Source organism: Sus scrofa, chromosome 1 (genome assembly GCF_000003025.6).
Source record: "Sus scrofa isolate TJ Tabasco breed Duroc chromosome 1, Sscrofa11.1, whole genome shotgun sequence".
NCBI lineage: Eukaryota > Metazoa > Chordata > Mammalia > Artiodactyla > Suidae > Sus > Sus scrofa.
The window spans coordinates 161,936,527-161,949,143 of record NC_010443.5 but is presented as its reverse complement, the minus strand read 5'-3'; the positions used below and the strand labels follow the sequence as shown (position 1 = coordinate 161,949,143).

The window sequence follows — 12,617 nt, the reverse complement described above, 5'->3', positions numbered from 1 at the left end:
TGGGAACTCCACATAGTTAATTGATCTTTTATTTTATTAACCTAGAGTCAAAACTTAAGAGTGTGATAAAATTCTTGCGTCTCCCCTGAGGAAAACTTACTTGAGAGGGTCCTGGGGCTTTGCCGAAGGTGGGTGTCAACCCTGACCTTCTGCCCCCCTGCAGAGGAGAGAGCAGGATCCTTTCATATGTCAGTGCCCAGCTTGCTGCTGTGCTTTCGAGAAGCTTGGCCAGCCCTGAAGTGTTGGTCCATAAGTCTGCTGTGGTTTGGGGGCCGTGGAGCTCAGGTGCGGACAATGCCTTGCGCCTCTGCTCTGAGCATCTCCTCCTCCACCTCCCTGCTTCTGACCTGCTGAGTCATCTTTGCTTCAGCCCACGGGTTCTGTGCTGGACAAGGTGAGTCCCTGACTTTCTGTACCAGCCCCGCTGCCCAAGAGTGCTGCCCACACAGCTTCCTTCTTCTTTTGCTCAGATCTAGACAGTCTGTGATGAGGAAGGTTATAATCACAAACTGCTTAGCCACACGGGCCTCCTGGCTGTGGTTGTGGGATGGAAAGTGTAAGAACATTCCTTGAAAATCTCTGTCTACCTGCCCTCCTTGTTCAAGTTTTCTGCTTTCTGTTCAGTGTGTTTGATCATGACAAGGCTCCCTCGTGACATCTGACCAGCTCTGGGGGTGGCTGTCTGAGGGCAGAGGGAATGCTGGCGTGGGGAGGGGCTTGCACCGCGTAGCCATGCCTTCGTGTTGTGTGGCTGGGACGTTAAAAGCGCATTCTCTTCAGCAAGGTTAGTCCATAGAAGCTAATTTATTTGGGGGAACTCTATGGATGGGTTTTGTAGGCTCTTGCTTATTAAGTTAAATGACCAGAATATAGGTCAATATGTGGTTTCATGGAGCTGCAGAGAGAAGTAAATAGGAAATTCATCATCCCCCTCCACGCTTTCAGTCATCACTCACGGAACAAATATTCTTTTATAACCGAGTGAGCAAACCATATGAGGAAAAGTTTAAACTTTCTAGAAATTGTGTAAGAAGTCATCTTTTTGTCACCTTAGACATTAGGTAATAAATATTTATAAAGTGGGGGGGCAGGGTGCACTTAAAGTAACTCTAATGCATAATGGCAGCAACAAAATTGGTGCAGCCACTTGGGAAATCACTTTGGCATTTGTGTTCACGAATCAGAAAGAATAACCTGTGGTTAGATCAAAACGTGGGAACTACCACATCCCTCTTTTTGGAGATTTATGTTTATTAAATGTAGCAGAGGCTGTCCTGCTGAAAGAAATCTGTTCAACGTAGAAAAATCCAGCCATTTACCATATGTATTTCAGTGTTGTGTTTGTGAAGAGCTTTATATCCTTCCAAACTGGTATCTGTGTGTCATAGCCTGTGAATTGCAGTGTGTGAAGGGCATCCTGGAGGAGGGGAGAGTCCTGGACAACACAGATAGGACTTAGAGGAAAGGAACAAGAGGGCTTTAGTCTAAGTTTGACCTCCTTCAGGGCAAGTCAAGTGGTATATAAAACTGACCATTGGAAAGGTGGCTCTGCAGGTAGAAATGTGTGAGTTCTGTGAATATGTGGGTTTGCAGTGATCACAGGGTGGCTGAGGTTATCTTTGAACAAAGAGAGATGACAGAGACTGAAGGAGGGGAAGAGCCAGGGAGTTAGGGAAAGTCAGCCCCTGCCCCCGGGAAGTGCTTACTGTAGGGTCCACGAGAGGAAAGGACAGCTGAAAGTGAAATTCTGCTGAAAGGCAGTGGCAGTCAGAAAGGACACAGGCAGTGAGCACAAAGCACAAGGGAACAAAGAATGGGACTGGACTATTTGGGGAGCATTTTCTAGCTGTGAGGCACTCATTTTATTTCATTGAGTAGCTATACACTATTAAATGAAAGCATTCATCTTCATTTAACTTTTTATTTTGGAATGATTTTAATTTCTAGAAAAATTGCAATAATAACAAGCGTTTCCAGTACCCTCTACCTAGTTTTCTTTAGCCACCTTGTGTAATTATAACACACTAAGCAAAACTAAACTATTATCATTGGTATAGTGCTAACTAGACTACAGACTTGATGCAGATTTCAGCAGTTTTTCAAACAGTATTTGTGTACGGTTCCCTTTCTCTGTGGTCTTAAGCTTACAATCACGGTTTTGTTTTCCAGGTACTGGGGTGGGTTCTTTGCCTCCCTGCCCTCTTCAGCATGGGTATTATGGCTTGTAATGTAGTTAGGTTCTTCGTGATACTTAGTCTCTTATTTTGGGCCTTTCCTCATTCCTGGTTGCTTTTATTTTTTATTTACATGCAGTAAAATCCTCTGGGTATTGACAAATGCATAGATGTATATATCCACCCCCAGAGTTGTGATACAAAACAGTTCCATCAAACCCAGATTTCCTCCTACAGCCTGGGTTTTAACAGTAGTTTCAGGCAGTGGTGGCAAAGGGGCCAGAAGGAGTGGGGCGGGTACAGGATCTGCCCGGGGATGATGGAGAATCTGGGGATGATGGAGAATCTGACCGTGAAGGCGCGAGCCCAAGAATGGGGCACCAGGGTGCGAGTGGAGGAGGTCCCTTTAGCCATTAGGTAGAGGGAATAGGGATGTGGCAAAGCCCAGGAGCAGGGAGCACACTCTTGGTAAGGACCAGCTTAGAAAGGCCAGCTGTGGAGGGGCAGGCAGGCCGAGGGAGGGATCCTGCCTGTGGTCTTTGAAGCTGACTGTGGGAAAGGGACGCATGGAGTCAGTACCACGGGAAGGTTAGGATCAGCCCCTGTCCTCTGGGGGGCGGGGGCAGTTGCTAAGGAGAAGAGAGGGTTGTGGAGCAGAGTGACCCCGACGAGCTGCTGGGGGGTGAGGAGCTGGGGTTTGGGGGTTTGCCACCATCTCCGGAGGTGCCGTCAGCTGCTGAACCTGAGTGCAAAACGCAAAGGAGCTCTTTACTGCAGACCTTTCGTGGGACCCGTGAGTGCTTGGAGTTGGGCTGACTCAAGAAGTAGGCCATGAATTGTGAGCTGAGCTTCTGGAAAAGGCAGAGACTCATAGGGATCATTTGCTTCTTTTCCTTGGCTTCTCCTGAGGGGCTGGGGGAGGAAGGGTGGGTGGAGGGCAGGGGAGGCGCTTGTTGGTATAGCCTGCAGGGGACAGTGAAGGATGACAGGATGACTGCAGGGAAGGGCGGGGCAGGGTTTATTCTCCTCTTTCCCAAGGCAGTGCCCTGATTGACTCTGTGTTTATACTTTCAGAAGCAGTTTGAACTTGTACATCACTTGTATTTCAAATTAGGACCATTAGGTTTTAACTGAAGAAGAAAACCCTGTCTTGGCCAGAGTGTCTATGTCTATGTTGATACCTTCAGGATTCAGTGCAACAAGAGGATATGTATTTTTGGATAATCGTGACTGTATTAACTGATGTCTTATTAAGTCATACAGAATTAAAACATATTCTTTCCTTCCTTCTTTCTTTCTTCTTCTTTTTTTTTTTTTTTTTTTTGGCAAGCTCACGGCCTGTGGAAGTTTCCAGGCCAGGGATCAGACCCGTGCCATGGCAGCAACCTGAGCTGCTGCAGTGACAACACCAGATCCTTGACTCACTGCACCACAGAGAACTCCTTGTATTTTGTTTTTTCACCTTATGTGTGAACTGGGTTTTTTGCACATGGGAAGTTACCCTGGAGGAGGCTATTTAGAAAATGAAGTTCTTCTGGCCTCAGCAGTCTTGCTGGGTAGAGGGTGGGGGGTGGGTGCCAGCTCTGGAAGGTGAGAGGGCCAGGCACTCAGTGGTCCTGTGTCATACTGCTTCCCAGTGGCTGGAGAGGAGCTTACACCTACACGGTACCCTTATTGTCCACACCTGCCCAGGGCCTGATTATTGTGGAGGATGAAGGTAAAATGAACACTTTTCTTTGACATTTTGGCACTTGTGTGGGGCCTTCCAATGGTATGTTTTTCTTAAGAGATTCCATAGCGCCATTTATTATTGCTTTTCCCGCTCTCAAAGCTATACGCACACAGAAGGTTAGAAATGTGAGTTAGATCCATTAGTGTGTTGAATTATTTCTTTAAAAGGGCATTAATGGCCAGATAAGTGCTAGAAAATAGTGACAAACATAATCCCCACAAGAGGATAACAAACCTTGTATTATTATAGTTGTTCTTTGGAAAGTTTATGTAATACTGTTGAGGCGGTCCATAGACTTTGATTTGTTTTTCTTTAGGATTATTATGAGTTAGCATTTATTGATTTTCATTCAAGAAAGTGTTAGTTTCTCCATTTATGTGGGAAACAGAATGTGTTGTCACTGGTCAGATTGATCTTAGCAAGCAGTTTTCTCTCTGGCGATGATTTGAGGTTCGGTTCAGTAGCTAAGCTGTGCCTGAGCCTTCTCCTGAGCCTTCTCTGCCGTATTCCTCTAGTTGGAGATTGGCAGATAGTTCCATGAAGAAAGGTTCTTATTGCAAAGTATAAGAAGTAGGATTAAAGGGTGAATTGATTTTCCTTAAATTTTTCCTTTGATTTGATAACTTTTGACTTTCGCCAACAAAGATGAAATAGCTTACTATAATTTTAAGAGACTTCAGTAAGAAAGGAAGTGTTTTGTCTGTGTCATAGGAAGGAATAGAGTGACCACATGACAGACTGGAGCTCATTCAGTTTCCTTTTTTATAAACAGGCTTAGCATTTTTCCCTCAGACTTTTTTTTTTTTCCTTCTTTTTACGGCCATACCTGAAGCATATGGAAGTTTCCAGGCTAGGGGTCCAATTGAAGCTGCAGCTGCTGGTCTATGCCACAGTCACAGCAACGCGGGATACGAGCCACATCTGTTAAACTACACCATAGCTCATGACAGTGCTGGATCTTTAACCCACTGAGTGAGGCCAGGGATTGAACCCACATCCTCATGGACATTATGTCGGGTTCCTAACCTGCTGAGCCACCACGGGAACTCCTCTTTCAGACATTTTCAAGGTGAAACAACATTTTACATTAAGCATAAATGCTGTTAGTGAATTATACTTTATTTATATGGGGTTTAGTTTTAAATTAAAAGCCTGTTCGTGCCTTTGAAGGAAGCTATATTTTACAGGGCATAAATGAAATGAAAGACATTATTATAGTAACTAAAATGAATTCTATTTGAAAATCAAGCTATTGAGGGAAAGGGAAGCTAAAATGAGATCTTTTTTTTGTCTTTTTAAAAAATTTTAATCTTTTCAAACAAGACAAATTGGTTTTGGAAATGTTTTTAAGCAAATGGGTCTATTTTAAAAACAGCACTTAAGAATTGGGGTGAAAGACGAAGAACATTTTTCAAATATAAATATTTCTTTTTGTATTCGATAGAACTGAAGAATGAAGCGGGAGTTAAGTATTGCTTTCCCCAAAGTGGGAAATTCGCTATTGCCTTCTAGAATATGGCAGGGGTGACGGTAATAGGATGGTTTGATTGTGGGCATGAGAAACATTTCTATAAACCAAAAAAGAAGTGTGAAGTTACAGAGAGTGGTGTTTGTTACCCTGATTATACAAACCCAGAGGTGAGCTCGCCGCCACTGGGATCAGATTTCAGGCAAGGCTACGTGCTTTCAGCAGCGGGTGTGCCTGCTGTGCATTTTCACCTGACAGTCAGGATTCTTTCAGTGAACAAGGAGAGCTGACTCATGTTTTTTTAAACCGACACCAATTCCCTCTTCTCTGCAGTGTGTCATTGCTTCTCCCCTGCGTTCATCTTCTTCTGTAAAGAGAAAATCTACGTGTTTTAGGCGTTTAGCGGAATGGAGGGCAGGTGTGGCTTGATCCCTATGGGGAAAGCTGCTCCTGCGTCAGGAATGTCTCTGGACCCTGAGGGGATTTGCAGACGTGGTGGCTCCTTTCAGGGGTTTTCTAAGCCTTAACTTTGCTTTAGTTGGGCAGATAGGAAAAGATACGGGCTGTGAGGTGAGTGACATCCTACCACTGACTGTAAGATTTAATGCCTGCCTCTCCTGCCACGTTGTGAGCATCTGTGTGTTAATAAACCTGGCAGGTCTCCGCTGTGTGTAAACAGGAGGGAGATAGTGTGAATCATGTATTACTCTTCTAGGTATTCTACCTTCAAGCCACTGCTGATGTGAACTGCCAATCACTCAGCAAGTTTTGTTTCATGTGGTGACCTTTTTATCATTTCCTGTGGTTATGTGTTCTGGACCTACCACCCACTGAGTATTTGAATTTTCTCTTATGTTCTTTTTGTTCCTGAACTGACGGCCTTCTGGGATGAACGATGTGAAACTGGATGATGTCTTTTGCTCACCAAAATGGTGTGAGGGCAAATGTTATAAATCTCATGTAGCTGTAAAGAAAGAATGGAGGGACTTGGGAGGAGCCCAGCTACCACTGGGGGCATCCAGAGCCTGGGTCCCAGCTTTGGATAAGTGGTGGCTTAATGCCACCTTGGAGTTGCCCTTGTGGCTCAGCGGTAATGAACCTGACTAGTATCCAGATCCCTGACCTTGCTTAGTGGGTCAGAGATCCTGTATTGCTGTGGCTGTGGTGTAGGCTGGCAGCTATAGCCTGGGAACTTCTGTATGTCACAGATGGGGCCCTAAAAAAAAGACAGAACAAAAAAACCCCACCTCTTAGGCCCATTCAGTTCCAGTGGAGAGTCGGAGGATCGTTGATGAGTCTGTGTCTTGAGTTTTCTAAAAACAGTGATCTGCAAACTTAGATCAACATGGCTGGTAAAGACGGATCTCAGTGATGTTTTGCTAATGGTGGTTTTATTGTGAGTATTCAATGTATAAAAGCAACATGATGCTTAAAAATAAATGTTGGTGACATTCAGGGATTATTCCTAAGTGGGTGGACTCTCAAATGGAGAGTTCTGACAGATGGATTTTTCATTCCCTGTTTTATAGTTCAAGTTCATTTAAAAAGGAAAATCATGGAGTTTCCATCATGGATCAGTGGTTAACGAATCTGACTAGGAACCATGAGGTTGCGGGTTTGGTCCCTGCCCTTGCTCAGTGGGTTAAGGATCCGGCACTGTCATGAGCTGTGGTATAGGTTGCAAATGAGGCTCGTATTCAGCATTGCTGTGGCTCTGGTGTAGGCCGGCTGCTACAGCTCTGATTAGATCCCTAGCTTGGGAATCTCCATATGCCATGGGAGCCCAAGAAATGACAAAAAGACAAAAAAAAAAGAAAGAGGAAAATCATATCAAACTTTCTTGCTAGATAGGACTTCTTATAGATGTTTTCATGTCATTATCAGCCTAGAAGTGTTGATGTTTTGTTTCCTGGTACCTTTGTCACATCTATACTTTGATACTGTGAGTGCAGGAAATGTAGCCCAGCATATTCTCCCTGGGCTAAGCAAACAGTCTAGAGCAAAGAACGTGTGACTTCTTAGCTCATATTGAACCATTAGTGTTTATTTCATCTTCAATAGTTGTTTTTCCCAACAAAATTCTTCAGTGTTGAGATGTGTCCCAGAGTGAATGAATATGCTGAGGGTGTCTTAGCAGCTGATGATGTATTTGTGGTTAATGTGAGTTTTCATGGGTATGTTTGTTGTCACCTGGGTAGAAATTCTGCTGTGACCTTGATAGTTGTTTTTATTAGCAATGTGTGATTTTTTTTACAGATCGTACAAGAAAAAAAATCATTAAAATACTTCAGTAAAATATGAAAGGCAACTTTTTTTTTTTTTTTTTTTTTTAATATAGGGCTGTTCCCACGGCATATGGAGGTTCCCAGGGGTCGAATCGGAGCTGTAGCCACCAGCCTACGCCACAGCCACAGCAATGCAAGATCCCTGACCCACTGAGAGAGGCCAGGGATCAAACCCTCATCCTCATGGGATATTAGTCAGATTCATTTCTGCTGTGCCACAATGGGAACTCCTGAAAGGCAACTTCTAAGTGTTTTATTTATTTTTTATTAAAAAAAAATTTTTTTTTTATTTATTTTTTGTCTTTTTATTTATTTATTTATTTATTGTCTTTTTGCCATTTCTTGGGCTGCTCCCGTGGCATATGGAGATTCCCAGGCTAGGGGTCGAATTGGAGCTGTAGCAGCCGGCCTACACCAGAGCCACAGCAACGCAGGATCCGAGCCGCGTCTGCAACCTACACCACAGCTCACGGCAACGCCGGATCGTTAACCCACTGAGCAAGGGCAGGGACCGAACCCGCAACCTCATGGTTCCTAGTCGGATTCGTTAACCACTGCGCCACGACGGGAACTCCCAACTTCTAAGTGTTTTAAAGCAGATTTAGAGGAGGAATAACATAGTAAATATTAACAAGGAAAGAGTCTAGGTATCTATATTTAGGCTGATTTTCCCCCTGAAAGTTGCCTACAATCAGCTGTGACCCCCTTTTCCTCAGACATTGTTACTCGATTCTTCTCTCTTATTCCCTTTTTTTTTTTTCCTTTCTTTCTTGCCCTCTCCTTCCCTTTCCTATTTTTCAATCCTCCTCTTCCCTTTCCTTCTTGCCTTCTCCGCCTGGCTGCTGGCCTCCACCTCAGGAGGAAGGAACAGGCCCAGAGAGATGCACTGACTTCCTGAGGGTCTGAGAATGAGCGAGTTATCAGGAGAGCCGGGTCTAGGTCTGTTTTTGTTAGAAATCCTGTGTTTTGCTCTAAATCCCTGACTTGTGTCATGTTAGTTATTTGGCATTTATGGTGCAAAGGCAAGTGAGATGTTGCTTGTCTTCAGCCAGTAGGCAAGAAGAGACAAGTACATACTAGCACAGCCAGGCAATACTGGAATCGTAAGATGAAGAGCTCCAGGGGTTCGGGGGTAGAGCTCCCCTCCAGCGGAGGGTTTATATGATCCCTAGTCTCCTGTCCTCTTCAGGTGGGGTGAAGGGCCCTTTGTAAAGACCTCAAGTATTTCATGTATTTATATACCATTTATCTTTAGTAATACGTTGGTCCATGTCCTAACACTCTCCCTCCTCCTGCTATCCAAGGCTTTGTGGACCTGAATGGAGGGGCTTCTGCATAGATAGTTGTCCACACTGATCTAGCCCGGGTACAGAGCAGAGGGCCTTCCTTCTGCTTGGACTCTGTGCATCCTTGGGTCCACGTTGTCACGTGCTCGGTGTAACTTCAAGGAAGGACTTTTCTCAGCTGCCACGACCACTTGCATAGCTTTGTTGGCCGAGTGGTAGTTAGGAAACAGCTTAACCTTAACCAGTGAAGCAATTGAGCTTGGGAGGGAGAGGAGGGCATGCTATACTTTTCTGCCAAGAGAGTATTTTTTTCCCCTAACATAATGGAGCAAATTAGGATTAAATAAAACCTGATGGGATGAGCTCCTTGGGGATTTTTAAAAATCTCAGGTGAAACTTTATTAGTAGTAGACAGTCTGTAATGGGTTGGGATGCTCACTTCTTTGTGGATGAATTGAAATCTCCAATTGGTTTTTTGACTGCAATATATTTCTTTTAATGTGATATTGCAAATCTGATAGTGACTGTATTAATAATCATTTTACCAGTTGAATTAAATGCTGTCAAGATCAAAATATGTCTGGAAATAGCTTTTTGTGAAAACAGTGAGATGAATGCAGTGATAAACTTCGTCTTCTAGACATTACACCAGAACCCGCTCTTATTGCTGTCACAGTTTTGATCAGCTTATTGGGGAGGCTCCATGCTGGTTGTTCTCACAGTGTTTCGGAGGAAGCACTTCAGAGCCGTAATCCTCAAGGCTTTGTACCTGTTCTCTGGATGTTTGTTCACTTCAACTCAAGAGTCCCAACATTATAATAAGTTTGGTTATCGACTTGCTCTTTCATGGTAACCATCACTATGTCTGGGTAAATCCTGTAGGGATGTTTATCAGAGTGTTAGTTGCTGATGGAGTTATTTTTTGTTTGCTTAACAGAACATCTGATCAAATTCATGACCATGGGGGATATGAAGACCCCAGACTTTGATGACCTCTTGGCAGCATTTGACATCCCAGATATGGTCGATCCCAAAGCAGCTATAGAGTCTGGACACGACGACCAGGAAAGCCACATCAAGCAGAACGCCCACGTGGATGATGACTCCCACACGCCGTCCTCCTCCGACGTCGGTGTCAGCGTTATTGTTAAGAACGTTCGGAACATTGACTCCTCAGAGGGTGCCGAGAAGGATGGCCACAGTGCCACCGGCAACGGCTTGCACAACGGGTTTCTCACGGCGTCCTCTCTTGACACTTACAGTAAAGATGGGTCGAAGTCCTTGAAAGGAGACGTGCCTACCTCAGAGGTGACTTTGAAAGACTCCACTTTCAGCCAGTTTAGTCCCATCTCAAGTGCTGAAGAGTTTGACGACGATGAGAAGATAGAGGTGGATGACCCCCCTGACAAAGAGGACATGCGTTCAGGCTTTCGATCGAATGTGTTGGCTGGATCGGTTCCCCAGCAGGACTATGATAAACTAAAGGCACTTGGGGGAGAAGGCCTAAGCAAAACTGGAATCTCTACGTCAGGCAATCTAGATAAAAACAAAGTTGTTAAGAGAGAAACGGAAACAAATTCTATAAATCTGAGTGTTTATGAATCTTTTAAAGTCAGAAAAGTGGAGGATAAGTTGAAGGAAAACTCGGAAAAGGTGCTTGAAAACAGGGTCCACGAGGGGAAGCTGAGCTCTGAGAAGAATGATGCCTCCTTGGGCGGTGTGGCGCCGTCAAGGACCAAGCCATCCTCCAAGCTTTCTTCCTGCATTGCTGCAATTGCAGCGCTTAGCGCTAAAAAGGCTGCTTCTGACTCCTCTAAAGAACCAGTGACCAATTCCCGGGAGTCCTCACCATTACCAAAAGAAGTAAATGACAGCCCAAGAGCCATCGAAAAGTCTCCTGAATCCCAGAGTCTCATTGATGGGACGAAAAAAGTGTCCCTCAAGCAGCCGGATAGTCCCAGGAGCATTTCCAGTGAAAACAGTAGCAAGGGATCGCCCTCCTCTCCTGCAGGGTCAACACCAGCAATTCCCAAAGTCCGCATCAAAACCATCAAAACGTCTTCTGGGGAAATCAAGAGAACCGTGACGAGGGTGTTGCCTGAAGTCGATCTCGATGCCGGTAAAAAGCCTTCTGAGCAGACGGGGTCCATGGTGGCATCCGTGACATCACTTCTGTCGTCTCCGACCTCGGCCGCCGTTCTTTCCTCCCCACCCAGGGCACCTCTGCAGTCAGCGGTCGTCACCAACGCAGTGGCCCCTGCTGAGCTGACCCCCAAACAGGTTACCATCAAGCCTGTGGCAACCGCCTTCCTCCCGGTGTCAGCTGTGAAGACAGCCGGATCTCAAGTCATCAATTTGAAGCTCGCCAACAACACGACGGTCAAAGCCACGGTCATATCTGCTGCCTCGGTTCAGAGTGCCAGCAGTGCCATCATTAAAGCTGCCAACGCCATCCAGCAGCAGACTGTCGTGGTGCCGGCCTCCAGCCTGGCCAACGCCAAACTCGTGCCAAAGACTGTGCACCTCGCCAACCTCAACCTTCTGCCTCAGGGCGCCCAGGCCACTTCCGAGCTCCGCCAAGTGCTCACCAAACCTCAGCAGCAAATAAAGCAGGCAATAATCAATGCCGCGGCCTCGCAGCCACCCAAAAAGGTGTCGCGGGTCCAGGTGGTGTCCTCCCTGCAGAGTTCTGTGGTGGAAGCTTTCAACAAGGTGCTGAGCAGCGTCAACCCAGTCCCAGTTTACATCCCCAACCTCAGTCCCCCTGCCAACGCGGGCATCACGCTCCCGACCCGCGGCTACAAGTGCTTGGAGTGTGGGGACTCCTTCGCCCTTGAAAAGAGCCTGACCCAGCACTACGACAGACGCAGCGTGCGCATCGAAGTGACCTGCAACCACTGTACCAAGAACCTGGTGTTTTACAACAAGTGCAGTCTCCTGTCCCATGCCCGTGGGCACAAGGAGAAGGGGGTGGTGATGCAGTGCTCCCACTTGATTTTGAAGCCAGTCCCGGCAGACCAGATGATCGTTTCTCCGTCAAGCAATACTCCTGCTTCATCTTCCACTCTGCCAAGCTCCGGGGGCGCTGGCACGCACACTGTAACAAAAATTCAGTCTGGCATAACTGGGACAGTCATATCAGCCCCTTCAAGCACACCCATCATTCCAGCTATGCCTCTGGATGAAGATCCATCCAAGCTCTGTAGGCATAGTCTGAAATGTTTGGAGTGTAATGAAGTTTTCCAGGATGAGACGTCACTGGCTACCCATTTCCAGCAGGCCGCAGATACCAGTGGACAAGTAGAGTATCATTTACATTTTGGTGTTTCAGTGCTGAATCTGTAGACACAAGTGCTTTATACGATGCCATTGATTTTAGGGGTGGGAGCTCAGTTAAAGAGGGGGACGTGTGTGTGCGTGTGTCTGTATGTGTATGAATCTGTACTCAAGCATATGAGAGAGGATTGTTTTCATAGACTTAGAACAATGTTGAGATGTGAATCTTATTTAAAAATCAATTTTGGAAGTTCCCATTGTGGCCCAGAGGGTTAAGGACCCGACGTAGTCTCTGTGAGGATGCAGGTTAGATCCTTGGCCTTGCTCAGTGGGTTAAGGATCTGGTGTTGCTGCAGGCTGCAGTGTACGTCACAGATGAAGCTCTGCTCTGGTGTT

At 45.7% G+C, this 12,617-nt stretch overlaps 1 long non-coding RNA gene across 16 annotated transcripts in view; it reads left to right on the top strand.

Annotated features, from left to right (window-relative positions):
• The window catches only part of ZNF532, a 107,930-nt gene that overhangs the window by 36,885 nt on the left and 58,428 nt on the right, over positions 1-12,617 (top strand). For all 16 annotated transcript variants that reach the window (XR_002346185.1, XR_002346168.1, XR_002346189.1 and 13 more), the window contains one exon: positions 9,883-12,245. This is a non-coding gene — a long non-coding RNA (zinc finger protein 532). The remainder of the gene's footprint in view (positions 1-9,882; positions 12,246-12,617) is intronic.